The sequence below is a fragment of the Chlorocebus sabaeus genome, chromosome 20 (genome assembly GCF_047675955.1).
Source record: "Chlorocebus sabaeus isolate Y175 chromosome 20, mChlSab1.0.hap1, whole genome shotgun sequence".
Lineage (NCBI taxonomy): Eukaryota > Metazoa > Chordata > Mammalia > Primates > Cercopithecidae > Chlorocebus > Chlorocebus sabaeus.
Window position 1 is genome coordinate 115,106,642 of NC_132923.1, and position 26,942 is coordinate 115,133,583.

Sequence of the window (26,942 nt, forward strand, 5' to 3'; positions counted from 1 at the left end):
GAGGACCTGAGTGAACTTGAGGAGGACTGGGCGGGGTCAGTGGGCAGGGAGCTAGTGGCAGATGTGGGTGGGGGCACATCTGAGGAGGCGAGCCTACCATGGGGAGCCACAGAGCCAACCCCACTCTCTTTGAGGTGCTCCTAGGCAGTCCGTGTACCTGCCCCCCTGTTCTCTGAGCCAAGAGAGGAACTTTTCTAACCAGGCTGGTGTTTACCCAGGGACTGCCTGCCTGGCCTCACCTTGCTGGCTTCGTCGCACCTCTGCCCTCCTGAGTCACTCGTCATCCACCCACCCAGACCTGGCTCCTCACTGCTCTTGCCCCACCCACCCAGCACTTCTCCTCCCCCACCCCCACTCTGGGCAGCCTCCTCTGTTATCCTCCTGTTTCAGCCTCTCACCCCGAAATATTCAGCAAGGCCATCCAGTAGCTCCCTGGTCTTGACCTGAACTTGCACTCCCAGCCCTGACTTTTACTTTTCCCAAGGCACCAACTTAGCACGTGGGATGTTTTCCGAGGCCCAATGGTCTTTCCTGACCTTCCCCCAGCTCTGTCCCCTGATGAGGGGCTCCTCCGTGCCTCCGGTAGGATGGCGATGGGTGGAGTTGTTTGCTGTGTGCATGAGGAATTTCCACAGACATTCCTGGACGGCGGCAGATCATCTCATTCACTTGTTCATTCAACAGATAATCACTGAGCGACATTCCATGGCAGTCACCGGGAGTACAGGGGTTCATTCTTTGGGCAGATATTTGCCATGCACCTACTGTGTGCCAGTGAACCAATGAACCTGATGCGGTGCTAGGGGCTGGGGTAGTGTGGACCAGCAAGGACAGGCCCTGTCTGTGCCTTCCCAAAACTCACAGGCTGGTGGACTGTAATTTAGACAAATAAACAGGCAGCTCCAATCCTGTGGGATTAGAGAGCCTTCTCAGCAACACATGGATGGTGGCTGTCCCACCCCAGGCTGCTGGTGGTGGGCTGGAAAGAGCTTGGCCCCTGAAGTCTCTTTATAAAATTCTTTTTAAAAAGTTTCTCAGGCCCGGTGCCGTGGCTCATGCCTGTAATCCCAGCACTTTGGGAGGCCAGGGCGGGCAGATCACGAGGTCAGGAGTTCGAGACCAGCCTGGCCAACATAGTGAAACCCCCTCTCTACTAAAAATACAAAAATTAGCCAGGTGTGGTGGCATGCGCCTGTAGTCCCAGCTACTCGGGAGGCTGAGGTAGGAGAATCACTTGAACCCAGGAGGCGGAGGTTGCAGTGAGCCGAGACCACACCATTGCACTCCAGCCTGAGTGACAGAGTGAGACTCCCTCTCAAAACAAACAATAAAAAGTTTTTTGGGGGCTGGGCGTGGCGGCACACGCCTGTAATCCCAGCACTTTGGGAGGCCGAGGCAGGCGGATCATGAGGTCAGGAGTTCGAGACTAGCTTGGCCAGCATAGTGAAACCCTGTCTCTACTAAAAATACAAAAAATTAGCCAGGCATGGTGGCACGTGCCTGTAGTCCCAAGTACTCGGGAGGCTGAGGCTGCAGAATTGCTTGAATCCAGTGGGCAGAGGTTGCAGTGAGCTGAGATCGTGCAACTGCACTCCAGTCTGGGTGACAGAGCAAGACTCCATCTCAAAAAAAAAAAAAAAAGAGGGCATCACACTTTGTTGCCCAGGCTGGTCTCAAACTCCTGGCCTCAAGTGATCCTCTCGCCTTGGTCTCCCAAAGTGTTGGGATGACAGGCATGAACCACCATGCCTTGCCTTCCCCTGAAGTCTTACAGACCCAAGGTTGAGTCTCAGGGCTGCCGTTTCTGGCTGTGTGATCTGGGGCAAATTCCTCTCTCAGCCTTAAAGTTTCCACATCTGTACAGTGGGGTTGAGGAGTTTGTTGCAAGTCAAAAATGAGATCAATTCCTAGCCCAGGGTCCCAGCACGCCTTGGACCCTCCTTGCCTGCTGCCCTTTCTCTCCTCTGCCCTTCAGTTCAGTCCGGAGCCAGTGGCGGATGGGGAAGGGTTGGGCACAGGAGCAGGGTGAGATGGGCCTTAGGGAGCTCAAGACCTCCCTGGGACGGGGGACAGGACCGCAGGAAGCTGGTCTGTGATTAAGTGTGGGTGTAATTTCAGCTATTGGGAGGTGAGGAGGCTTGCTGGAGGAGGGGGCTGGGCCTGGGTGACTCGGCAGGCCTTGGCCTGCTGACCCCTTTGGGGCGGCCCTGCAGGGGACAGGCGTCTTGAGGGAGCCGGTGGTGATTAAGGTGTTTTCCAGGGCCAAGGAGGGAAGTCGCTGAGATACCTGTTTCCTGCCTCAGCTGGATTTCCTCGCTGGGGAGGCTGCCAGCTGAACTGGAGGAGCCTCCCCTTCCTGGCGGTCCCTCAGCCCTCCCCTCCACGCAGCCAGCTGCTCTGTCCCCCGACACTAGCCTACTCCATACCTGCAGCCAGGACAGGATGGAGTTTTGAGTGTGTCCTGGACTTTCCTGGAGGGAAGGAGGGCAGGTTGCAGGTCTGTCTGCGGGGTGGAGGCTGGAAGGGGCGGAGATGGACCACCCCCCATTCTTTAGGCCCAGTTCCCCGTGTCTGGGGAGTTGTGGCCCCTGCCTGGTTTGGCCCGGGCCTGTTCTCAGGCTGAGTGCAGACAAGTTGGGATCTGTGGGTCTGAGGCCCTGCCCGGGAGACGGTGGAAAGAAGGTGGCAGGAGGTGACTGGGTTCAGGGCCTGGAAGACGTGTGAGCAAAGTAGAGAGGAAGGAGCTCTTGAGGTGCCAGGCTGGATGATGACAAAGTAATACGGGTACTTCATACTTACCCAGCACCCACTGTCTGCTCTGAATTTCTCAGTGAATCCTCCCATTCACCTGTGTTTCCTGCTCACCACCTCCCTGCGGTGCTCAGAATTAGGTCCCAGCCCCTGACTTAATATAGCCTACGAGGCCCTGCAGGACCCGGCCTCCTGCCACCTGCCCCTCTCAAACTCCTCCAGCTACACCGGTCTTTTCTTTTTTCTTTTCTATTGTTTGTTATTTTTTTTTTTTGAGACAGGGTCTCACACCATCACCCGGGCTGGAGTGTAGTGGCACAGTCACAGCTCACTGCCGCCTCAACCTCCCGAGCTCAGGTGATCCTCCCACCTCAGCCCCCTGAGTAGCTGGGACTACAGACACCCTCCTCTATGCCTGGCTAATTTTTGTATTTTTTATAGAGACAGAGTTTTGCCATGTTCCCTCAGGCAGGTCTCAAACTCCTGGGCTCTAATGATCCACCCCCCTCAGCCTCCCAAAGTGTTAGGATTATAGGCATGAACCACTGCACCCAGCCTTTTCTTTTCCAATGAATATACAAATTTAAAACAAATAGAGATGGGGTCTCATTATATTGCCCAGGCTGGTCCCGAACTCTTTAACTCAAGCTATCCTCCCACCTCGGCCTTCCGAAGTGCTAGGATTACAGGCATGGGCCACCTCGCCTGACCGTTCTTGTTTCTTGAGCATGTGAAACACACTCCCACCTTAGGGTCTCTGTGTCTGCTGTTCCTTCTGCCTGGAACACTTGTCCCTGTAATATCCACATGACCCGCTCCTCTCCTTCTTCAGGTCCTTACCACTCTGCCCATAATGGCTGTCTCCTTAAACTGCTTTATTTTTGTTCTCACAATCGTCTGACCTGTATTTGTCTGTATTTGTCTGCCTCCTCCTGCTCAGTTTAAGTTCCACGAGAGCAGGATCTCATCTGTTTTTGTCCACTGCTGTGTCTTTAGCACCTGGCAGGTAGTAAATGCTTAGTGAATATATTTATTGAATGTTTTAAGCTATAGCTACTAACCTGATCCCCATTCTCTAAGCAGAGGACATTGAGGCACTGAGAGGTTACGTAACTTGCCCAGTGGCTTACATATCCACACACTCAGAGATGCTATGAGCCAAGTTTTGAATTCAGATGAAGCTCTCCTAATCACTCCACCTACCGCCCCATGTGCGTGTAATGGGCAGTCAGTAGGTATTGCTGCAACTTGTCACTGATGTTGATTAAGAACTCTGGTCTCAAGTAGTAAAGGGGCTACCTCAGGCAAGGAATATCAGGGATTGGCTTGGGAACAGAAGCTCTTTGGTGGGGGTGTGCCTCAGTGTCCATGGGGTCTCCTGAGGATGCCTGTGCCTGGGCTGGGGAAGCCTAGGAACTAAACTCTAGGGTGCTCATTTTTAGGTTTGTTAATTCATTAGCGTCCTCTTCACATATTCCCTGGCACTCTACAGGGAGTGGAATTTATCCAGGCCTGAGTGGGCCAGGCTGGCCCTGCCCAGTGTGGGAGGTCAGAGGCCCCTGCCCCTGCCATGCTGCTGGTGGGGGAAGGGGAAGAGCACCCTCCTGGTTGTCCTGCATGGAGCCTGCACTGTTTTTTTCTGGCTGTTCCCTGGGGGCTCAAGGTTTGGCATGAGTCTGCAGAGCTTCAAGGGCTGCCTGGCCTTGGGGTGAGAGGCTCAGGAGGGAGGGCAGGAGGGCCTGCCCAGGCTATGGAAAGATCTGGAGCAATGATTCAGAGGCCACTTGGAGGCCAGACATGTGGGATCTGCACCCTCAGACCACTTGGGGTATATGGGAAGGGTTCCCAGCCCTGGCCTGTTGCCCCCCTCCCCTCCGCCCAATCCAGTCCCAGCTGCAAGGGGTCAGGCTGGAGGAGGAAGTGAATATGACTCGGTTCCCCGGCAGCTTCCCAAGGATCTGCTGGGCCCACCTCTCCCCGTCCCAGGGCCTACCCTGGCCTTTCCCTCCTCTCGCTCCTGCTCTTGCCAAGAAGAGGGAGGCTGCACCGAGGGTCCCGGCCCTGCTGGAATGTTGCCTCATCCTGGGCCTTGGCCTCTTTGGCCCTGCCACCCCCTCCTGCTCCCAGGGCCAGCTGCCCCAGCGCCCAGAGCTGGCTGACTGAAACCCAGAAGTATGTGTGGAACTCACTTCGCGGGGAGCCGCCGGCCTCACTGCCCAGCCCGGTGGCGTCAGGGCTGTGTCAATAGCAGCCTTGAGAGGGGTGTGGCTCGTGGCTGCTGGGGGTGGCTGGGTTGGGGGTGCTGTCATGAAAGCCCCGAGAACAAGGTGGCTCTTTGAGGCCTGGGAATGTGGGGCCTTTGAGTCTCGCTGCCCCCAGAACCACCCTCCCTTCCCTTCCATGATGCTCATCTGTGCCAGGCCTGCAGGGACCTCAAAGCATCCCTGGGGGCATCTGTGGCATCCTGAGATAGCTTTAGGACCAGCTCCTAGCTCCTGACCAGAGCCCATTCCCTGAGCCATGGAGGAGGGTGTTCTGTTGCTCTGGGTTTTAGGGGAGTATCTGGTGCACAAAGCCTTGCAGAGTGTATTGAATGAATGAATGAACAAATGATGTATGTGATTAAGCATTTGTTAAAATTCATTGGGCGCGGTGGCTCACGCCTGTAATCCCAGCACTTTGGGAGGCTGAGGCGGTGGATCACGAGGTCAGGAATCGAGACCATCCTGGCTAACACGGTGAAACCCCATCTCTACTAAAAATACAAAAAATTAGCCGGGTGTGGTGGCGGGTGCCTGTAGTCCCAGCTACTCGGGAGGCTGAGGCAGGAGAATGGCATGAACCCGGGAGGCGGAGCTTGCAGTGAACCGGGATCGCACCACTGCACTCCAGCCTGGGTGACAGAGCAAGGCTCTGTCTCAAAAAAAAAAAAAAAAAATTCATTTCACAAATATCTGTGGGTCATCTTCTATGTGAATTTATTTGTGTCTGACTGTGTTCTAGATCGTTATTTGTTTTTTTGTTTTTGAATGGTGTCTCACTCTGTTGCCCAGGCTGGAGTGCAGTGGTATGATCTCGCCTCACTGCAACCTCCGCCCCCCAGGTTCAAGAGATTCTCCTGCCTCAGCCTCCCAGGTAGCTGGGATTATAGGCACGCACCACCATGTCCAGCTAATTTTTGTATTTTTAGTAGAAATGGGGTTTCACCATGTTGGCCAGGCTGGTCTTGAACTCCTGACCTCAAGTGATCCACCCACCTTGGCCTCCCAAAGCGCTGGGATTACAGGCATGAGCCACCGCACCCGGCCTGTTCTAGATCTTGAGGTTACCTCAGAGAATAAAAATGTCAGATTCCTTTCTCTCATGTCACTTGCATTATAGCTAGTGCAGAAAGACAGACAATAAATGAAATACAACAGGTGGTGACAAGTGCTCAGAAGAAAAAGTAAAACAGGGAAGAGGGCAGTGAGTGATGAGGCGGGGTAGGGTGGGGTGGTAGGAAAAGCCTCTGATAAGATAAATTTGAACTGAAGGAGACCTGAAGTAAGTGAGCGGGTAAGCCTCGCGGATATCAATGGAAAGGGCATTCCAGGCAGAGGGCACAGCCAGTGCAGAGGCCCAGAGGTGGGAGTGTCCTTGGCATGTCTGTGGAAAAGCAAGGAGGCCCGTGGGGCTGGAGCAACATCAGTGAGGGGGAATGTGGTGGACACAGCAGGCAGGGGCGTGGCAGAGGGTGATTGGCAGAGCCTTGGCCATGGGAAGGACCTTGGATTTGCGCCTGAGTGAATTAAGAAGTCACTGAAGGGGCCTGGTGTTACATAGGATTGCTCTGGCTGCTGTGTGGAGAGGAGCACCAGGAGGGTCCAGGGGAAAGGCAAGGAGGCCATGACCCAGGACAGACGATGGGAGCTCGAGCCAGGACCACAGAGGTGGGAGGTGGTTGAATCCCCAGTACATTTTGAAGATGGGTCACCAGGATTTGCTAGTGGATTGGATGTGGGGTGAGATGGAAAGAGAGGAGTCCGAGATGCCTCCACAGTCTTTGGCTTCAGCATCCCGAAGGATAGAGCTGCCACTACCTGAGATGGGAGAACTCCAGGAGGAGCAGGCTTAGGAGGAAGATCAAGAATGGCAGGAGATGGAGTCCAGAATTCTCAGAACAGTTAATTTATTTTGTGTCTTCTCTTACGATCTTTTGTTTGGACATAAAAATTCTTTAAAAAAAAAAGAAAAAAAAGGGGCAGGTGGGCCAGGAGTGGTGGCTCACACCTGAAATCCCAACACTTTGGGAGACCAAGGTAGGAGGCTCACTTGAGCCCAGGAGGCGGAGGCTGCAGTGAACCATGATCTCGCCACTGCACTCCAGCCTGGGTGATAGAGCAAGGCCCTGTCTCTTAAAAAAAAAAAAAAAAAAAGAAAAAAAGAAAAAAAAGAATGGAAAGTGATGGAGGGGACAGCGTGGGTTGGGGTTGGACTGGCTCACATGCCTGGCAGTCATCCCCCTACCCATTTCCAGCCAGGAGCTCCCCCGTCCCTGCCCAAGCTGGGGCCTCTGCATTGGCTTGTGGTGTAGGTGGAGGGGATCTTGCTGAGTGTTCATTTGTGGAGTTGCAGACTCTGCCTTAGAACTCCACAGCCGGAGCTCATGGCTTATAGATTTATTCTTACCCCCTCATCTAGAGTGGAAGCTCCATGAGGGCAGGGACTTGGCTTTGTTCATTGCTGTTTGCCTGGTGCCAGGCAGATAGTAGGTGAACACGTTAAAAATTCGAATGAGGTGGCTCACAATCTGTAATCCCAGCACTTTGGGAGGCCGAGGCAGGCGGATCATCTGAGGTCAGGAGTTCGAGACCAGCCTCACCACCATGAAGAAATCCCGTCTCTACTAAAAATAATAGTAAAAAAAAATCAGCCAGGCATAGTGGCGCATGCCTGTAATCCCAGCTACTCAGGAGGCTGAAGCAGGAGAATCAATCACCTGAACCCGGGAGGCGGAGGTTGCAGTGAGCCGAGATCGCGCCATTGCACTCCAGCCTGGGCAACAAGAGCAAAACTCCGTCTCAAAAAAAAAAAAAAATTCAAGTGAATAAAGGACGGGTGCGGTGGCTCATGCCTGTAATCCCAGCACTTTGGGAGGCCAAGGCAAGCAAATCACTTGAGGTAAGGAGTTCGAGACCAGCCTGGCCAATATGGTGAAAGCCCATCTCTACTAAAAATACAAAAAAGTTAGCTGGGTGTGGTGGTGCATGCCTGTAGTCCCAGCTACTTGGAAGGCTGAGGCAGGAGAATTGCTTGAACCTGGAAGTGGAGGTTGCAGTGAGCTGAGTCATGCCATTGCACTCCAACTTGGGCGTCATCGGAGACTCTGTCTCAAAACAACAAACAAACAAACAAAAAAATTCAAGTAAACAAATTAATGGCTTTGAGGAAGCCAGCAGGCCAAGAAGGGCCAGGCTCCTTGCTGAGATTGGAAAGGGGCATGTTCTGGCCCCTGTACTTGGGAGCTGCCTGCCCAGCCATGCTCTCTGCAGGGCCCCAGAAGATGTGGGACAAGCTGGGATGTCCACTCTGCCATTTTTGACTTGTCTGTGTCCTCACTGATCTCAGAGCCCCTTCCCTGGGCACTATGGTCAAGGGAAAGATGTGGGCTCAAAAGGCCCTGCCTTCACATCTTGGCCCAGCCCTGACTGGCTCTGTGACCTTGGGCAAGTTGCTTTACCTCTCTGAGCCTCAGTCAACTGTGAAATGCGGAGGCCTGCTTCCTGGTGGTTGCGAAGTCTCAGTGCCTGGAATGCGGCAGGTATTTGACACTCTGTGATTGCACTAAGTCTTGTCCTGCTAAAGGCAAGGCCGGTGGAGTATCTGAGGCAGGGTTCCCAGGGCCCAGCTGGGCATGCCTTCTCTATGACCCAGGTCCTGTACTAGGCTTGTTGAATGAATGGCTGTGTAAAGGATTGTCCATTCCCTGGGCCTCTTTCTCAGTCTCAGAGCTCCGGGTGTAACTGCCTCTGATCTGCCACTGCCCCTCCTTCCTCTACCGAGGCCGCAGCTGTAGGACAGAGTCCACCCTTCCACCCTGATTGCTCCTTCCTGGACTGGGAGAAGGAGGGGGGCACACCCCAGGGTGTGGCCTGGGAAAGGCTGGAGCCTTTGGACGCCTTGTCCCCTTCCCAGATGTGTGCAGTTGGTAAGCTCTGAGCAACAGGAGATGTGGCCAAGTGGCTCCCATGGGTGCAGAAAGGATGTTCATGCATCCTGAGGGTAGCGACAGCGGGAGGGTGGGGGACGTCCTGGGACCCCATCCTAGCCCTATCCCCGCTCCGGCCTACACTGGAAGAGGCAGGACCTTGCCCGGGAAGCTCTGGGCAAACCTGTAGTTGGTCCTTACTTGGTGGGGTGTGGGGCTGCTGGACTCTGAATCTGGCTCCTGTGGGCTCAGAGAAACAGCAGGACTCAGGAGAGAGAGACACACAGGCCTGGCGATCTCGCCCCACCTCCTCCTATGCTTTGGGTTTGGGCTGTGGGTTAGAGATGTGTCCCCTCCCCACCAGGCGGGTCACACCTAGGTGTTTTTTAATGTTTGGCCTCTTTCCCCATCTTTCTCCCATTCCAGTCAGTGGGGAAGGGGAGGCCTGGCTGGGGCCTGAGCCTGGGGAGGACTTCAGAGGTGGCCTTGGGTCACCCCACAGATGCTTCTCCACGGGTGGGGCTGGGATTCCCAGCTGCCTCTGGCCCCTTCCCAGCCCACCTCCGGGTCCCTGCCCCCACCTCCCCACTCCCCGCGCCTGCCCATGCCTCTCTCCAAGGAAGCCAGCTCCGGCCCCCACCTCCTGCTCCTGGGCTCCCCTCCTAACTAACCCCAGCTGACTCAACTCTCTCCTTGTTTGGCGTTTCCAATTTTCAAATAGTTGGGAACTGGGATCATGCCTCTTCTTGGAACCCTCGCTGGGCTGGATGGATTGAAATTCTGGCCTCATAAATCCCAGCCCTAGTGGCCTCTACTCTATCATTTTTTTTTTTTTTTTTTTTTTTTTCAGACCAAGTCTCACTCTATCTCCCAGCCTGAAGTGCAGTGGTGCCATCTCGGCTCACTGCAACCTCTGCCTCCCGGATTCCAGCGATTCTCTTGCCTCAGCCTCCAGGGTAGCTGGGATTATGGATTACAGGCATGCACTACCACGCCTGACTAATTTTTGTATTTTTAGTAGAGTCGGGCTTTCACTATGTTGAATAGGCTGGTCTCGAACTTCTGACCTCAGGTGATCCGCCCGCCTCAGCCTCCCAAAGTGCTGGGATTACAGGCGTGAGCCACCATGCCCAGCAGCCTCTATCACTTTCGTAGCTCTTCATCCTCTCCTGCCTTTTGCCTTCCTGTGACCCTCAGGCCAGAGGAACAGAAACCCAGGAGTTTCCTGGGGACAGACCAGTCTCTTCCCTGTCCTGGGACCTGCAGGTTCTCCTCCCCAGTGGCCTCAGTCACATAGGTCGCCAGATAACGTTCCCTGCGTGCTGACACCTTCCCATTAAAACTGCCACCCTCTTTAGAGCCAAGCCTCCCACTGGGCTCTTGCCAGGCATTATCTCATATAATACTCACAGCAATCTTTTGAAGTTGGTATTATATCTCCATTTTGCAGAACGGGAAACTGAGGCATCAAGAGGGGGAGTTGGGGGCCAGACTTGCACTTGTAATCCCAGCACTTTGGAAGGCCTAGGCAGGCAGATTGCTTGAGGCTAGGAGTTCGAGAGCAGCCTGGACAACATGGTAAAACCCCATCTCCACTAAAAATACAAAAATTAGCTTGGCCTGGTGGCTCATGCCTGTAGTCCCAGCTTCTTGGGAGCCTAAGGCAGGAGAATCGCTTGAACCTGGGAGGTGGAGGCTGCAGTGAGCCAAGACTGTGCCACTGCACTCCAGCCCGGGTGACAGAAAGATACTCTGTCTCAAAAAAAAAAAAAAAACTAGGGAGAATGGCTGGCCCTTCATCCACCCAGTACATGCCACACCTGGGAATGGACCCCAGGTTGTCAGACTCCCAAGTCGTCATTGTTTTCCCCAGTGGGTCCAGCCTGTTGTGTCCAGAGAGAGGAATTCTGGGAGGGCTGTGTGGAGAAGGTGGGTCCAGGCTGGCCTTGGCAAAGGGTTATAGGAGGCTGCATGTCTGCCACCTGGGCTTTGCCAGTTCCTGCTTCGCAGACTCGCGTGCCTTTTTGCTCTTTGACTTCCATTTCAACCCAGTGATAATGTTCCCCAGAGAGATGGATGTGGCCTTCCCTTTGACTGAGACCCCTGGGAACCCTGATTCTTCTCAATCAGGTCCCAAGCTCCCTGTGGGGCCTGCAGGTTTTGCTCTGTTGGGAGTTCAGTGAGTTTTCCTGAGCGGGGCCAGGTAGGAGCCAGCCCTGTGTCTCCCTCATACTGGGGGCTTGGGTGAAATACAAGGCAGAGAAGCACATGACTCAGCTGCCAGGTGAAATCTACATCCAGGTCCCGCCTTATATTGTTTCAACAGCCCTGTGCAGTGGAAGCTTCAAGAATCCTTCCATCCATCCCTCTGTCCACTCATTTGTTCACATATTCAGCTAGTGCTGCCTGAGGACCTGCTGTGTGCCTGAAATTGCGCTTATTGTTTTATCTGCATTATCAGTGCCCCTGTACAGCTGGGATTATGCCTCCATTTCCCAGATGAGAAGTAGCTCAGAGAGCAGGGAACAGCTAGGCGCAGAGGAAGGTGGATGCTGCCTTCAGCATCACCAGACCTCCTGGAAGAAGTTGGAGGCATGGTCCCTACTCTCTGGGTGCCTTGGATCTTGTTGGAGAGGCAGGACTCATAAGCTATAAGTGCCCAACACAACTCAAAATCCAGACAATAGCAGAGTGTCAGGGGAAGGAAAAGATTGATTGGGCATGAGTGATCTGGAAAGACTTTCTAGAGGAAATGGGGCTTAAAGAGCAAGTCTGATTTGGCTGGTAGAGGAGGAAAGCATTGTGGCAAGGGTCCAGGAGTTGTCCCCATTGTCCCTGGACTCACATTGTCCGCATTGTTGTTGCATGTGCAAGAGCAGGAAGACACTCGCCTGCTGCCAGAGTTGTTAAAGTTGGGAAAGAATAAGAGGAAGTCCCCAAGATAGCTGAGGTGACATTCATTGCTGGTGAGACCAGGGAGGCAAGAGGTTAAGGCCTGGGCATCCACTTGGTCACCAGCCAGCTACCATCCCTCCGCCCTGGGCCTCAGTTTTCCTACTCATAAAATGGGCTCCTTTCTTGCTTGTTGGCCACCTTCCAAGTCAGAAGAAAGGGACCCTGAGTTCTTGGAGAGAACTGTTCACTACCCCCAAGAGTTGGTGGCATTCCATTTTCTGCAGCCTGGGGTGGTAGACACCTCAAGGAGCCCACCACATTACCAATCCCATATCTTCCTTCATTGATGCCGTTGCTTCCTTCCCCTGACACTCTGCTTTTGTCTGGACTTTGAGTTGTGTTGGACACTTACAGCTTACAAATCCTGCCTCTCCGACAAGATCCAAGGCATCCAGAGAGTAGGGACCAATTTCTTCCAGTAGATCTAGTAACGCTGCAGGCAGCTTCCACCTTCCTCTGTGCCTGGCTGGCTATTCCCTGCTCTCTGAGCTACTTCTCATCTGGGAGATGGAGGCATAACCCCAGCTCCCAAGTGCCAGGCTCTGGGCTAGGGAAGATCTGGGAGATCTCTCGAGTCTTTGTGACTTGGTCTCAGCACCCATTGGTGAGTCTGTTTCCCTTGCAATGAACCTGTGGGAGGAGAGGACCTGGGGGCCAGCTCCCCTGGGCGAGGGCAGGGGGAGGGCCCACAGCAGCAGAGAGAAGAGCAGGCCAATTTTATTATGAGTCTCAGATGAGCTCATGGATGTGCAAAATAGCGAGGGCTATTTATGTTGAGTCTGGTTATTTTATTTTATTTTTTTGAGACGTAGTCTTGCTCTGTCACCCGGGCTGAAGTGCAATGGCATGATCTCGGCTCACTGCAACCTCCACCTCCCAGGTTCAAGCGATTCTCCTGCCTCAGCTTCCCGAGTAGCTGGGATTACAGGCGCCCACCATTAGGCCCGGCTAGTGTTTGTATTTTTAGTAGAGATGGGGTTTCACCATGTTAGTCAGGCTGGTCTCGAACTTCTGACCTCAGGTGATCCGCCTACCTTAGCCTCCCAAAGTGCTGGGATTACAGGTGTGAGCCACTGTGCCCGGCTGCGTCTGGTTATTTTCATTTAGGAGAAATGGAAGCTGCCCACAGAGCCCAGGTTTGGGGTTCCCTGGCATTGAGTGGGTTAAATGAGGGGTGCAGCCTTGGGGTGCCTGCTTTTCACTTTCCTCCCTTTTTTTCTCTCCCTGCCTCCTGGGGTCGGGGTGGGGGCGGGATGGGGGAAACAGATCAGCTCAAGCCTGGATTCGACTTGAGGACATGGGAGGAAATGGGAGGAAAGGGTTAATTAAGTCAGTCTGGCTTCCCACCTCCCTGGTAGGGGTCGAGGAGGGGGGGACTGGGATGGCTGGGGCAGGAATGTGTGATAAGATCAAAGCTTTCAGTCGGCCTGGGCCCCACCTCTGGTTTCACCTGAGCAATTGAAGGGAATTCTCTAGCTGGGAGGACTGTGGCCTCCTAGGCAGGGGGGTTTTAGGCAGGGCCACCTTCCTCCAAGAGGCCCCACCTCATGTTGGCTTCAGGTGCCTCCTCCTTCCCCCTACACCTCCCACTCATCTCCCAGAAGAACCACCTTGTGCCCTGACAGGTACTAGAAGCCCCAGGGGCCACCTTTACTTGGTACTTCAAATGGGGGGGATACACCCTCTCTAGCAACAGGCCTCTCTCCTGCCCTCTCCACTGCCCTCTCATAGTTTGGGTTTCTTTTTTTTTTTTTTTTTGAGACGGAGTCTCGCTCTGTTGCCCAGGCTGGAGTTCAGTGGCCGGATCTCAGCTCACAGCAAGCTCCGCCTCCCGGGTTCACGCCTTTCTCCTGCCTCAGCCTCCCGAGTAACTGGGACTACAGGCGCCCGCCACCGCGCCCGGCTAGTTTTTTGTCTTTTTTAGTAGAGACGGGGTTTCACCATGTTAGCCAGGATGGTCTTGATCTCCTGACCTCGTGATCCACCCATCTCGGCCTCCCAAAGTGCTAGGATTACAGGGTTGAGCCACCGCGCCCGGCCCATAGTTTGGGTTTCTAAGCCCAGGACCCTTGGTTTTAGAAAGACCAGGAGGTCCCTGGCTAAGGAGCTGAAAGGCTTCAGACAGCTCAGAAAAGAGCCCAGAGCCTCCTTGCTGTGGCTGTTAGCTCCCGTCCATCAATTCTGCACCGTTTCATTCTGCAGGTTGTACTTTGGGACAGTGTCGTGGGCAGAAGGCATAGTCCTGAGACCTGTCCTAGCTTCATCACTTATTGCTGTGTGACCCTGGGCTGGTGGGTTCGCCTCTCTGAGCCTCCTCTGTCAGGTGGGAATGGCAATTCCTACATTGCAGGGTTTTGGTGAAGATTAGAGATCATGTAAACAGCCTATAGCCAGAATAGGCAGTTGATAAATAACAGGAGCTATCATATTGCGATTTTATTTTTCCTCCTTCGAGAGGGCCACTGGTACTTGGTCCTAGATAAACCTCTGCATCTCAGTTCTATTGTGTGTCCCCCTGCAACCCCACCTGCCACCTCACCCCTGCTATGGGAAGGCCCTAAGTCCCAGAGTCCATCCTCTCCTCCAACACTGTTTTCTTACGGGATCTTCATAATGTTGGGAGGGGAGCAAGATGGGAAGGGGTGTGAGTGCAGGAGGCCGAAGGCTCTGTCAGTGCCCTCAGGGACCTTCCCTTGGGATAGCAGGTTGAGCCTTCCTGGAGAGCAGTGGTCCAAGCTTTCCCTCTCCACTGCCAGAGGCCTCACCAGGCCAGCTGGGCTACAGAAGTGGCCCCAGGAGGCACTCAGTGGGGAAGAGCGGATGCTGGGGGTGCCGCAGCCCGGGCTTCTGCCTGCTCTCGGTGCTGGCTCTGCCCTGGTTAATGATTACTCTGGGAGAGTGGGAGAGCAGAGGAGGGGGCCCTCCCAGCCCCCTTAACCACTGGTTGCACCCGAGGTATGTCAGTAGTCCAGTGTTCCCTGCTTTAATGTGGCAGCCTGCTCTGGGGTACGTGGGGCAGGGAAGCAGGGGCTTGCAGTCACATATTGACAGGCTGCTTGTGCACCTGGGGTCCTGGGGACAGTCTTAGGGCCCACAGGATCTAGCTGCAGTGTGAACTCTGGTATAATAACAGGCCCTGTGGTTTGGTGGCAGCTGTATGAACAGACCCTGCAATAATACACGAGGCAAGCAAGCCCCTTCTAGCTCAGAAAATCCTGCACTCCTCCTCTCCCGGGCTCAGACCCTGCACAGGAGTCCTGGTCTTTGGGGCAGCTGGTCTTGGCTTCCAACCCCCAACTCTGCCAGTTCTGGGCTGTATGACCTTGGGCAAGTCACTTTACCTTTCTAAGGGGCTGCTGCTTTATCTGAAAGAAGAGAATGCTAATCCCTACTTTGCAATGGCAGCAAGCCACTGGGAGGGAGGTATTTAGTTCACAATTAATACCTGGGGAATGGCAGCAATTGTTATATTACCATCATAGTTTTTGTTATTAGTAGAAAGGGAAATTGAATCTTCGTCCTGGGTAACGAGGGTGACAGTGGCCGTTGGGGATGAGCTGGAAGATTTACGGGGGGGGGGGGGGGTGGGAGGGGCAGGGGGGGGCGGGTGAGGAGGCATAGGCAGATCCCAGACACATATGAAGAGGGCATGTAGGAAAGGGCTGGAAGGATGAAGAGAACAGGGGCTTAGCAGAGATTTCAGGCACACTGGGCCCACCTTAGACCTCTCAGCCTGGATTCCTCCTTGGGCTGGGTCCTGCGGCTGGCGAAGGCCAAGAGTCGGGAAGGAGGGAGAACTGTTTTATTTTGATAACATTAAGGCATTTTCCCCTCCTGGCGGCTGCTATTTTGAGAGTCCCAGGGAGCAGGGGCTATGGTTAAATTAGGTAATGTTGCTCCAACAGGAATGTGTGAAGCAGTCGGGCTGAGGCTGCAGAGAGGACGGTCAGTTCACTCCATATAAAATTAAACTGCAGCTTGGAAAAGAGCAGCTTGGGCCACTTTATAAGGCGATGTGGGGGGAACCGCTGGAAGCAGCTGCTAGTGGAGTGAAAGTGATGGCCCAAGGCCTCTTTTTAGAGAGCCTGGGCCTCTGCCCGGAGGCCTGACTGACCCAGCAAGGATCCGGTGACTGGCATGAGGGGCAGGGCTGGGGTGCTTCAGCTCCACGCCTGTGGCTGCTACTCAAGGCGGGTGGGGTTTAGGGTGGCGTGATGCATGAGAGGGATGGCTCGGCAGACTTGGCCTTGAATCCTGCCTCTGCCTCTATCTAGCCTTCTGTGCTTGGGCAAAACCCCTCAGCGTCGCTGGACCTCAGTATTAGCAGCAGTGGAAAAGCAGTTCAGCCACCTGTGAGCCCAGCACTTTGGGAGGCCAAGGCCAGCGGATCACTTGAGGCCGGGAGTTTGAGACCAGCCTGGCCAACATGGTGAAACCTCATCTCTGCTAAAAATATGAAAATTAGCTGGGTGTGGTGGTGCACGCCTGTAAATCCCAGCTACTTAGGAGGCTGAGGCAGGAGAATCGCTTGAACCCGGGAGGCGGAGGTTACAATAAGCCAAGATTGTGCCACTGCACTCCAGCCTGAGCAACAGAGCAAGACTCTCTCAGGAAAGAAAAAACAGTTCCAGTCCCTTAGGAGAGTTTCTTTTTTTTTTTTTTTTTTTTTTTGAGACTGAGTCTCGCTCTGTCACCCAGGCTGGAGTGCAGTGGCGCGATCTCAGCTCACTGTAACCTCTGCCTCCCAGTCTCGCTCTGTCACCCAGGCTGGAGTGCAGTGGCGCGATCTCAGCTCACTGTAACCTCTGCCTCCCAGGCTCACACCATTCCCTTAGGAGAGTTTCTTATAGATCAAATCACAAGAAACAAAAGGCAGAGCTCACTTTTATGGAGGGCCTACTGGGTACAGTCATCCCTTTATGTCCTTATAGCTCCAAGGGTGGTCTAGACACTAGCAGTCCGGGCCTCAACTGGGAGCTTGTCAGAAATGCAGAGTTTCTGGCCCCCCTTGGACCTACTGACTCAGAATCTGCATGCCGACAAGATCTCCAAGTGACTCATGTGCTTGTCAAAGTTGGAGAAGGGCTGCTTTCCGTCTGCTGTCTCATTTCATCCTGAAAACCGCCCCTGGAGAGATGACCGCCATAGAAACTCCATCAATGATCATACTCTTCCCAGATTCTTCCCCTCTTCCCTTTTTTTGGTCCAGGTGGGGGTTCAGCGAAGAATAGGGTGTCAAAACCCCTGACAGGACTGGAGAAAGTTGAGAGTATTACCTGCTTTTGAGACTTTTTTTTTTTTTCTTTCTTTTTTCTTTTTTGAGACAGGGTCTTGCTCTGTCCCCCAGGCTGAAGTGCAATGGTGCAATCTTGGGTCACTGCAACCTCTGCCTCCCGGGTTCAAGCAATTCTCCTACCTCAGCCTCCCAGGTAGCTAGGATTACAGGTGCCCGCCACCACGCCCAGCTAATTTTTGTATTTTTAGTAGAGACAGGGTTTCACCATGTTGGCCAGGCTGGTCTCAAACTCCTGACCTCAAGTGATCCGCCAGCCTTGGCCGCTCAAAGTGTTGGGATTATAGGTGTGAGTCACCACCCCCAGCCCCTTTGAGAGTTAATCAGACTTTCTTGTCTCCTTTCACCTGCAGGCTCGGCACAGCCGGACAAAGGTCATTTCCCCAAAGTCGTTCCATGCTGCCTGTCTTTGGGGAAAAATGGGGGCTGGAAAGAGGTTCTCTACTGACATGGCCTGTGGGACGGGGAGCAGCCATTGATCTATGGATCAGAGGAGAGGGGAGGAGCCCAGTGGGGAGGAGAGTCAGAGAGGGGCAGCCCTGGGCTTAGTTAGGGTCCCCCCCACCTATCACTGGTACATGTGGGACTGATACAGTCTAGCAGCAAATATTTGGAGAACGCTGACTATGTGCTCAGCCCTGGGGAAGTCTCCTCAATTTCCCCTAATTCTGTAGACCTTTATTATTCAGAAAAAAACTCCACAACTGTTATTACAGTTTATTTAGTAGCTAGCATGTGCCACACACTATACTGAGCACTTGAGTTGCATTAGCTCTTTGATCTATTTAATTTCACCATCACTTCCCTCCTATATAAAATGAGGATAGTAATAAAAATACGGATCTTGTAGGGTTGTTATGAAGATAACTCAATGTTTGTCAAGTACCCGGCACATAGTGTTAAATAAATATAGTAAGTACAAATAATCTTCCAATAAGGTAGGTACTGTTATTGTCCCACCCCTCCTTTTCTTCCCCACCTCCGCCACAGAGTCTCACTTTGTTGCCCAGACTGGAGTGCAGTGGCACCATCTTGGCTCACTGCAACCTCTTCCTCCCAAGTTCAAGTGATTCTCCTGCCTCAGCCTCCCAAGAAGCTGAGACTACAGGTGTGCACCACCACACCCTGCTAACTTTTGTATTTTTAGTAGAGACAGGGTTTTATTATGTTGGCCAGGCTGGTCTCGAACTCCTGACTTCAGGTGATCTGCGTGCCTCGGCCTCCCAAAGTGCTGGGATTACAGACGTGAGCCACCGCACCCAGCCTATTGTCCCCATTTTACAGAGGTACAAATTGAAGTTCAGTGCAGAGAAGGGTCTGGACTCCTGTCCTGGGATCACAGGAGACTCGGGAAGAGCCATAAGAAATTGAGTCCCCAAACTTATAAGCCAATATTATCATTCAGTTCAACATAGTATTTGTTTGTTATCCCCTAGCTGCTGGACATTAGGAAGTATCTAAAGGTTTTATATATATGTATATATTTATGTTTAAAAGATGAAAAAAAAACTTAGTGTCTGTCCCCAAGGAGCTTTGGTTCCAGCAGGAGAGAAGAAACGTTAACTCAAGTGATTATGATTAAGACTGAATCTCTAGTGTTCCGAGGTACAAATGAAATCCACATACTTGTAGGGAGAAGGATGTCTTTATAGGGGTTCCAAAAAATCTTTAGAGTGGCGGTGGTGATTGAGTGGGCCTTGAAGGATGGATAGATTAGCTCGAGGGGCGTGGGAACAGCATTCCAAGAAGAGGGAACTGCATGACTAAAGGCCTAGAGGCAGGCAGATGTGCCCTGTGTTACCCTGAGTGGGTGTCGCCCAGTTCTTAGGAGCCTCAGGGGGCTGATAGGGTCAGGGTAGCCAGGTGGAGAAGGCCAAGCCCAGCTTTTTTGCCATTGAAGATTCCTAGTGTTCTTAAAGACATGGCTTCTCAACCAGCTGGGATTATTCCATCCCCATTCTGCCCTGTCTTATTTATTTGTTTGTTTATTTATTTATTTATTTATTTATTTATTTATTTATTTATTTTTGAGACAGGGTCTTGCTCTGTCACCCAGGCTGGAATGCAGTGGCACGATCATGGCCCACTGCAGCCTTGACCTCCTAGGCTCAAGTGATCCTCGCATTTCAGCCTCCCGAGTAGCTGGGACCACAGGCACACACCACCACACTTGGCTGCTTTTTGTGTTTTTCATAGAGATGGGGTCTTGCCGTGCTGCTGAGGCTGGTCCCAAGCTTCTTGGGCTCAAGCAATCCACCTGTCTCAGCCTCCCGAAGTGCTAGGATTACAGGCATGTGCCACCGCGCCCAGCCATTCTGCCCTTTCTTAGTGTCAAAAAATCAAAGACCTTTGTAAACAGGCGGTCAGAACTTCTGGTCAGCGTGTGATAACTGGTGTAGCTGACAGAATTCAGGCCAAAAGCAGACAGACTTAATGTCTTGATTAACGAGGCAGCCTTATCACCACACATGTTCGATTTCCGTTAGCTGTTTCCAGCGTTGACAATAACCATGGGTGGGGAGCGCTGTGGCAGGGCCAGGCCTGGTTCTGATTTTGCCTCTGCGGCCTACAGCTATGCAGCCTTGGCAAACCTCAGTTTCCTCCTTTGTAAAATGGAGATAGCTCCACCTCCAGGCTTGACCTAGGATCAATTATGGCATAATCTGCACTGTCTGATATGGTAACTGCTAGTCACACATGACTATTTCTTGCAAAATTTAAAATTAAATAAAGTTTTAAATAAAAATTCAGTTTCTCTTTTTGTTTTTTTGAGACGGAGTCTCGCACTTTTGCCTGGGCTGGAGTGCAATGGCGTGATCTCGGCTCATTGCAACCTCTGCATCCTGGGTTCATGCAATTCTCCTGCCTCAGCCTCTGGAGTAGCGGGGATTACAGACACACACCACCACCCCAGCAAATTTTTTGTATTATTTATTTATTTATTTATTTATTTATTTATTTTTTTTTTCTAAGATGGAGTCTCGCTCTGTCACCCAGGCCAGAGTGCAGTGGCACAATCTCAGCTCACTGCAAGTTCCGCCTCCCAGCTTCATGTCATTCTCCTGCCTCCTCCTCCCAAGTAGCTGGGACTACAGGCACGCACCACCATGCTCTACTAATTTTATTTTTGTGTTACTAGTAGAGACAGGGGTTTCACCGTGTTAGCCAAGATGGTCTCAATCTCCTGAACTTGTGATCCACCCGCCTCGGCCTCCCAAGTGCTGGGATTACAGACGTGAGCCACCGCACCCGGCCAAACTTTTTGTATTTTTAGTAGAGACGGGGTTTCACTATGTTGGCCAGACTGGTCTCCAACTCCTGACCTCATGATCTGCCCGCCTCGGCCTTCCAAAGTGCTGGATTACAGGCGTGAGTCACCATGCCAGGCCTTTTTTTTTTCTTTTCTTTTTTGAGATGTAGCCTTGCTCTGTCACCCAGGCTGGCGTGCAGTGGTGTGATCTCAGCTCACTGCAACCTCTGCCTCCTGGGTTCAAGCAATTCTCCTGCCTCAGCCTCCCTAGTAGCTGAGATTACAGGCGCCCGCTACCACGCCCGGCTGATTTTATTTTTAGTAGAGATGTGGTTTTACCATGTTGGCCAGGCTGATCTTGAACTCCTGACCTCAGGTGATCTGCCCACTTCGGCCTCCCAAAGTGCTGGGATTATAGGTGTGAGCCACCATGCCCAGCAAAAAATTCAGTTTCTTGATGGCACTAGCTGCGTTTGAAGTGCTCAGTAGCTATCTTACTGGATGAGTGCAGGCACACAACATTTCCATTGCACCAGAAAGTTCTGTCGGAAGCGCTGTTTATGTTAATTGCTGGGTATTGCTGGAAGGAGTTGCTGTGGTCATTATCGCTGGTCCCCTGTCCCATATTGAACCATTCCAGCTCTCATTGGTTCTTCTTGCTGCTCCTCTCTCTGCTGGGCCCTTCCTACTTTCTTCTCAGCAGCCTCTCACTCTCCCTTTGCCTGACGCCACCCGTAATGTTAAAAACTCCGTGACTTGCCTTCATCCAGCTCCTCTGCTCCTGTTATTTTCCCACGTGCTCCCTGCAGCCTGTCTGTGTATCTGCCCTTTCAGCTGCTGGCATCTGGAATCTCCGTGTCCAGGCTCTGAAATTCCCACTACCCATTCCCAGTGGGAGAGGGGGAGGAGGCCTCCCCTGGCAGTCCCTAGTCCCCAGCTACCAGCAGAGGTGCCGGCTGCCTGGGCCCCTCAGGGGGGCGGAGATGATGGTTTGTTGTGACGGGGGCAGTGGGCAGCCTGCCCGCTCTAACGCGCCCGTATCAGGGCGCCAAGCGTGCTGTTTGCACTTGGCTGGGCCCCGGGATCTGGCCGGGTGCCCGTGAGGGCTGGCCCGCTTTGGCACCCTTGGTAACAAAAGCCAATCATGGACCCTCCACCTGGTCAGGAACACAAGGAGCCGGTCCTGGGCTGGGCCCTGGGGTGAGGGGTATGTCTGACACCCAGAACCAGAGCACAGGGCAGAGGCTGTGGCTGTGGCTGGGCTCTGGGTGCTGAGTGGGACAAGGCCCAGGCAGGCATAGGTAGGATGTGAGCCCTTGGGGGTCAGGCAGGTCGTTGCTTGGGTGGTTCAGGGGGGCAGGATCTGCACCTGGCATTCACACCTGCCTGGGGAGGAACTTTGGCCTGAGATGCCAGAGAAGCTCAAGGTCACCTCCCAGCACCATACTTTCTCCTCCCCTTCCTTTTGGGCACATCATCTGCGAAGTGGATGAAACAGACATGTCTAGCCCATGAGTGACAAGGACATTGAGGCCCTACAAGGAGATGCAGCTGGTCTGAGATCACATGACCAGTCCCTGGAAGAATCAGAGCTTGGACTCAGACACCTGCGCTTTTCTCCCTTTCTGCCCCTCCCCATGGGAGCTCTGAGGAAAGTCGGATCTGGACACCTGGCTGTGGAGGGTCGGATCCTGGCCCTGCCAGATTCTCCTCCAGGGGATAGAGACAATTACACCTAGCTCTCAGGGCAGTCATGGGGGTTAGATAACCAGCCTCCTGGCTGTTTCCAAAACATTCTGAGGATCCTCCTGCCTCTGGGGTCTTTATAGGCACTGCTCCTGGTGCCTGGGTGCTCTTCCTCTAAGCATGTACCTGACTTACTCTGTCAGCGTCACCCTCCGTACCCAGGGAAATAGCAGCTCTCAACGGGCCACTCCCCGTCCCCTCACCCTGCTGTGCTTTCTTTTCAGCGCTCTCACCATTTGACATGTATATTTGGGGTATTAATTTATGGTCCATCTGTCTCCAACTAGAAGGTCCGCCCCATCAAGGGCAGAGAATCTTGTGTGGCTCACAGTACCTGCTCCTATAACGATTACTGTTTTTTCCCCTTCTCTTTCTAATACTTCCCAATACCTAATAGCCACTGTTTACTGGGCCCTCTCTACCCATCAGGTCCTGGGCCAAATGACTCACAGCTTAGCGCCACGAATTTCACAGGTTCCTGTCACAGGCTGCTGTCACTTATGTATTAGAGATGAGGGCGGAAGGTGCTGCAGTGCCTTGCCCAGAGCCACCCAGCTGGCAAGCAGCAGAGCCAGGCCTCCGGCCGGGTTAGTCCCACCCAGCGCTCACACTGTACTGCCTCCTGTGTTGGGTTAACGAGATCAGAGCCTTCATCCAAACTAGGGACTCAGAATCCACGTATGATGGGATTGGATGGATCAGAGTTGGGGGTAACTCTCAATCTTTTGGGGGTTTCCTCTTCTAGCCTTCTCCTTCTTCCCCGTGCCCAACACACGTTTCCTAGGATGGCTCCTTCCCTGGGATTAGTCAGTTAGTTACAGCCAGGCTCACTGCCCCAGAATGACAGGTACCCTTTGGTTGGGGGGACCCGGCAGCTAACCTGAGGCTTGGGGGTGGGGCAGGGAGCAGAGAGTGGGTCCAGGTTCCTGGCCATCCCTAGGCTGACTGAGGGCAGGTGGACAGGATGTTCCCTGGGGCAACAGACATTCCTGGTCGGAGGTGACAGGCAGTGGGGAGATTTACCATTTCCGGTAACCCGAGTCCCTGTGATGTCGCGTTCTCCTGCCAAGGACACGCATCCCTCGCTTGCCAGCCCTTCCTGCCATTTCCTAGACTGGGCCTGTCTGACTGGGGCTTGAAGATAGGCTGGAGAGACCAGCTCTGGGTGCCAGAGGTTGAGACTGAGGGCTCCGGCCCTGATTAGCACCCCCACAAAGTCCTAGCCCATTGCCGCCCTCCCAGAGGCCTCATCTGTGTAGCCGTTTATCCTGGCCTTTGAGAATCCTTGCCCCAAGGAGAGGAGGAGGTGGCTTCGTGAAAGGTGAATGACCCTGTGTTAGGAACCAAGAGGCTGGGTCCTGGATCTGCCTCTGCCATCAAGTTGCTGGGAGGCTCCTTTCTCTTCTCACAGCTGCCCTAAAGCACTGTTCTTAACACTCTGCATACATAATCCAGCTTTTTTTTTTTTTGAGATGAGCCTCACTCTTTCGCCCAGGCTGGAGTGCAGTGGCGCAATCACAGATCACTGCAACCTCCGCCTCCCGGGTTCAAGTGATTCCCCTGCCTCAGCTCCCCGCGTACCTGAGATTATAGGCGCGTGCCACCATGCTCTGCTACTTTTTATGTTTTTAGTGGAGATGAGGTTTTCACCATGTTGGCCGGGCTGGTATCAAACTCCTGATCTTAAGTGATCCACCCGCTTCGGCCTCCCAAAGTGCTGGAGTTACAGACGCAAGCCACTGCACCCGGCCGTAATTATTAATCCAGCATTATGGGGGTATGGGAGGCACAAAAATGAGGCTCAAAGTGATAAAGTCTCCCAGCAGCCAGAAGTGTCAGAGACGGGATTGAACCCAGGCCCTCCAAGTCTGGTTGGTTCCCCGTAACATGCTCACTTCCCTTCTCTGGGACTTGGTTTCCCCATCTGATAAATGAGGGTGTTGGGCTAGGTAATCCCTCCCAGCTCGGACAGTGCAGGATCCAGGAATGCGTTGGAACCTTTTGCAGGCAGGTCTCTCCTGTGTCTCGTTCTCCCCGGGGGTCTTTGGAGAGCTCACTTGCTTGGTGTGTGAGCTCTTGCGTGGATAGTCCTGGGGGAGAAGGAAGAAGTGGTACTTACACCTTATAAGTGCCCGACATTAGCACTTTGGTTGTCCTGTGGAATTCTTACAGCAGCCTTGTGAGGGGGTCATGTTTATTCCCATTTTACAGATGAAGAAACAGAGGCTCAGAGAGGTCATGTGATTTGCCCAGGGCCACACAGGTAGGAAGTTGCCAGGCTAAAGTGTCCAGTCAACAATTAACAGTGGTATGGGGTGGCATGTGCCCAACACACCTCTCCTAGGATGGCTTTGATTTATTAATAAAATATGATAAATATAGTAGTCATCCCAAAAAGCTATCAATGTGTCTCGGAGATTTGAATACCTCTGCATCCAAACTACATCTCCCAGGCTGCCTCTGACACTCATAAGTAGCCCAGAAATCCTTTTGTTCAGTGGTTTCTTGATTTCTGCTTTGGAAAGTATGGTCAGTTGTAATTATGGGTATGTGAGAGTTCAGAGGAGAGAGAGTTGCGTGGGCTGGATGGAGCGGACTGGAAAGGCTTGGCACCGAACTGGGAGTGGAGCTGGGCTGGCCAGCAGCTGAGGGGGCTGAGATGGGCTGGGTTGGGCCAAGTTCACAGCCTCCAGGGACGTTTCCTGAAGGGCCTGTAATGGGGCTGTGCACCAGGGAAACTGCAAGCCTCTTCAGGACCCCCTCCCTCCCGGCCCTGCACCTCCCCACGGGGGCCCTGGAGCAGGCCAGGCTCCAGTTAAGGCATGTTCAGCCCCAGGCCTTTGCTCTGGCCTCTCCACCCAGGCTTCCCAGGGAACTGGGTAAAGGGCTGCACGATGGGACAGTGGGGCCAGGCACCCTGAGGCTTTAGCAGTTGACAGCATGAGGACTGAGATGACCCCAGCCAGCCCGCCCGCCCCCTCCGCACCCCCACTCCCTGCCTGCTCTGGGGCCCTTGGCCCCGAGGCCTCAGCAGCTGTCAGCAGGGAAGGGTGACAGAGGAGGGCCAGAGGTGACTTCCCAGCCTGTCCCTTCTCCCCCTGCTTGGGCCAGGCCCAGAGCTCTCCCCAGCTGTTGTCAGCAGCTGCAGAGCTTTGTTCCCGAGCCAGCTCTGGGTAGCCCCCTCCTCCCAGCACATCTTCCCACCATCCTTCACAGCTGCTGCCCCTGGGGAGGGCCTGGGCCTAATGTGGGAGATAGAGTCACATCCTTTGGTTCCTTTGATCCTACCAACGACCTGAAGAATAGGAATTCATGCCCTTGTTTTTATGGAAGAGAAAACTGATTCAGAGAGGCCAAGCAACTTGCTTGAAGTCACACAGCTTAGTGGCTGACTTCAGGCTCCTGGCTCCCCACCCAGTGCTCTCCGACTGCCTTTCTTCAAAGTGCATTTGCGCAGGATGCCGGGGGCTTCAGGGCTCCTGGGCTTGACTCCCAGCTTGGCCATTTAGGACCTCAGGCGAGCTGCTTAACCAGCCAGTTAGGACCTCAGGCGAGCTGCTTAACCACCTGGACTGGAACTCCCATTTTCTTGCTTGTGAAATAAGATAATGGTACCGACCTCTTGGGATTGTTGAGCAAATTAAATGAGATAATTAACGTCAAGTACTTAGCATAAGGCTTGATGTGTTCTTTGTGCTCAAGCTGAAAGCTGGCAGTGTTACCATCGAGGGTATTAGCCACCTGTGTGCCTGGCATTCTGGGTGGTTCTACGGAGGCTACAGACACATTCCACAAATATTTGTATCAGTCAGTAAATATTGATTTGGCACCTACTGTGTGCCAGGTGCTAGAAAAAGGGTGGTGACAAAACAGACCAATTCCCATTCCTGCTTATATTCTGCTTCACAAGGTGGCTGGAGAGACACTACTCATCCTAACCATGGAAGCCTCTGGAGTGCTTTCACACACGGGGATTCACATCCACGTTTTGCGGATGAGAAAACTGGGACCAGAGAAGATCGATGGCAGAGTTGGGCCAGGACCCAGCTTTTCTGAGGGTCTCAAGCAGTGCTGCTGAGCACGGGAGGCAGCCCTGTGGGCGTCTTGGAGGAGGCATTTTACGCTGAATCTTACAGGGCCTCAGGGCCTGGCAGGAGAGGTGGGGAACAGTACAGGACGCAGCCACCACAGTCTGGGCAGGAACAATTTCAGGAAGGTCTTAAGGAGGGCAAGGCCTTTTGTTCCCCAGGGAGGAGGCCCAGCCAGAGCTTTAAATATCCTGGGCAGCCCAGAATAGCCCCCATTGTGTTGTTCTGCAGCTGGGGGACCCAGGGAGGAACCAGCATCGCTGTGGAGGATCCTGAGGGGCTGATGCTGGCAGATTCTGGAGGTGGGGCGGGGAGGTCTTCAGGCACTTCCCTATATGGTGCGGTGGCATTTCTGTGGAAGGCTTTTCCAGTCTGGCTCAGGCAGGAAGGCCTGCTTTGTGGGAAGGGTGGAGCAGCAGCTCAAGTTCTGCGTGAGCAACGTGCAGCTGAGGGGGGACCCTGGTGGGTGGGGGACTCCCAGGGACAGCTCCATGGCCGACTGAAGGTGCCTCTTTGTGCACCAGAGGTATGTGTGCATTGGCCCACTGGGTCCTCCTGTAGGTGGGCCTAGCCCAGGCCCTTGCCAGGGCCTCCTGGCACTGTCTCCTGCTCTAGCTATTTTGGGCACTGGCTGTGTTCGGGCTTGGGAAGTGATGGGTAATCTTGCCCAGA

The 26,942-nt window shown here is 53.4% G+C and overlaps 1 protein-coding gene across 4 annotated transcripts in view; it reads left to right on the top strand.

Annotated features, from left to right (window-relative positions):
- The window catches only part of HSPG2 (heparan sulfate proteoglycan 2), a 115,887-nt gene that overhangs the window by 1,035 nt on the left and 87,910 nt on the right, over positions 1 to 26,942 (top strand). The window lies entirely within an intron of this gene.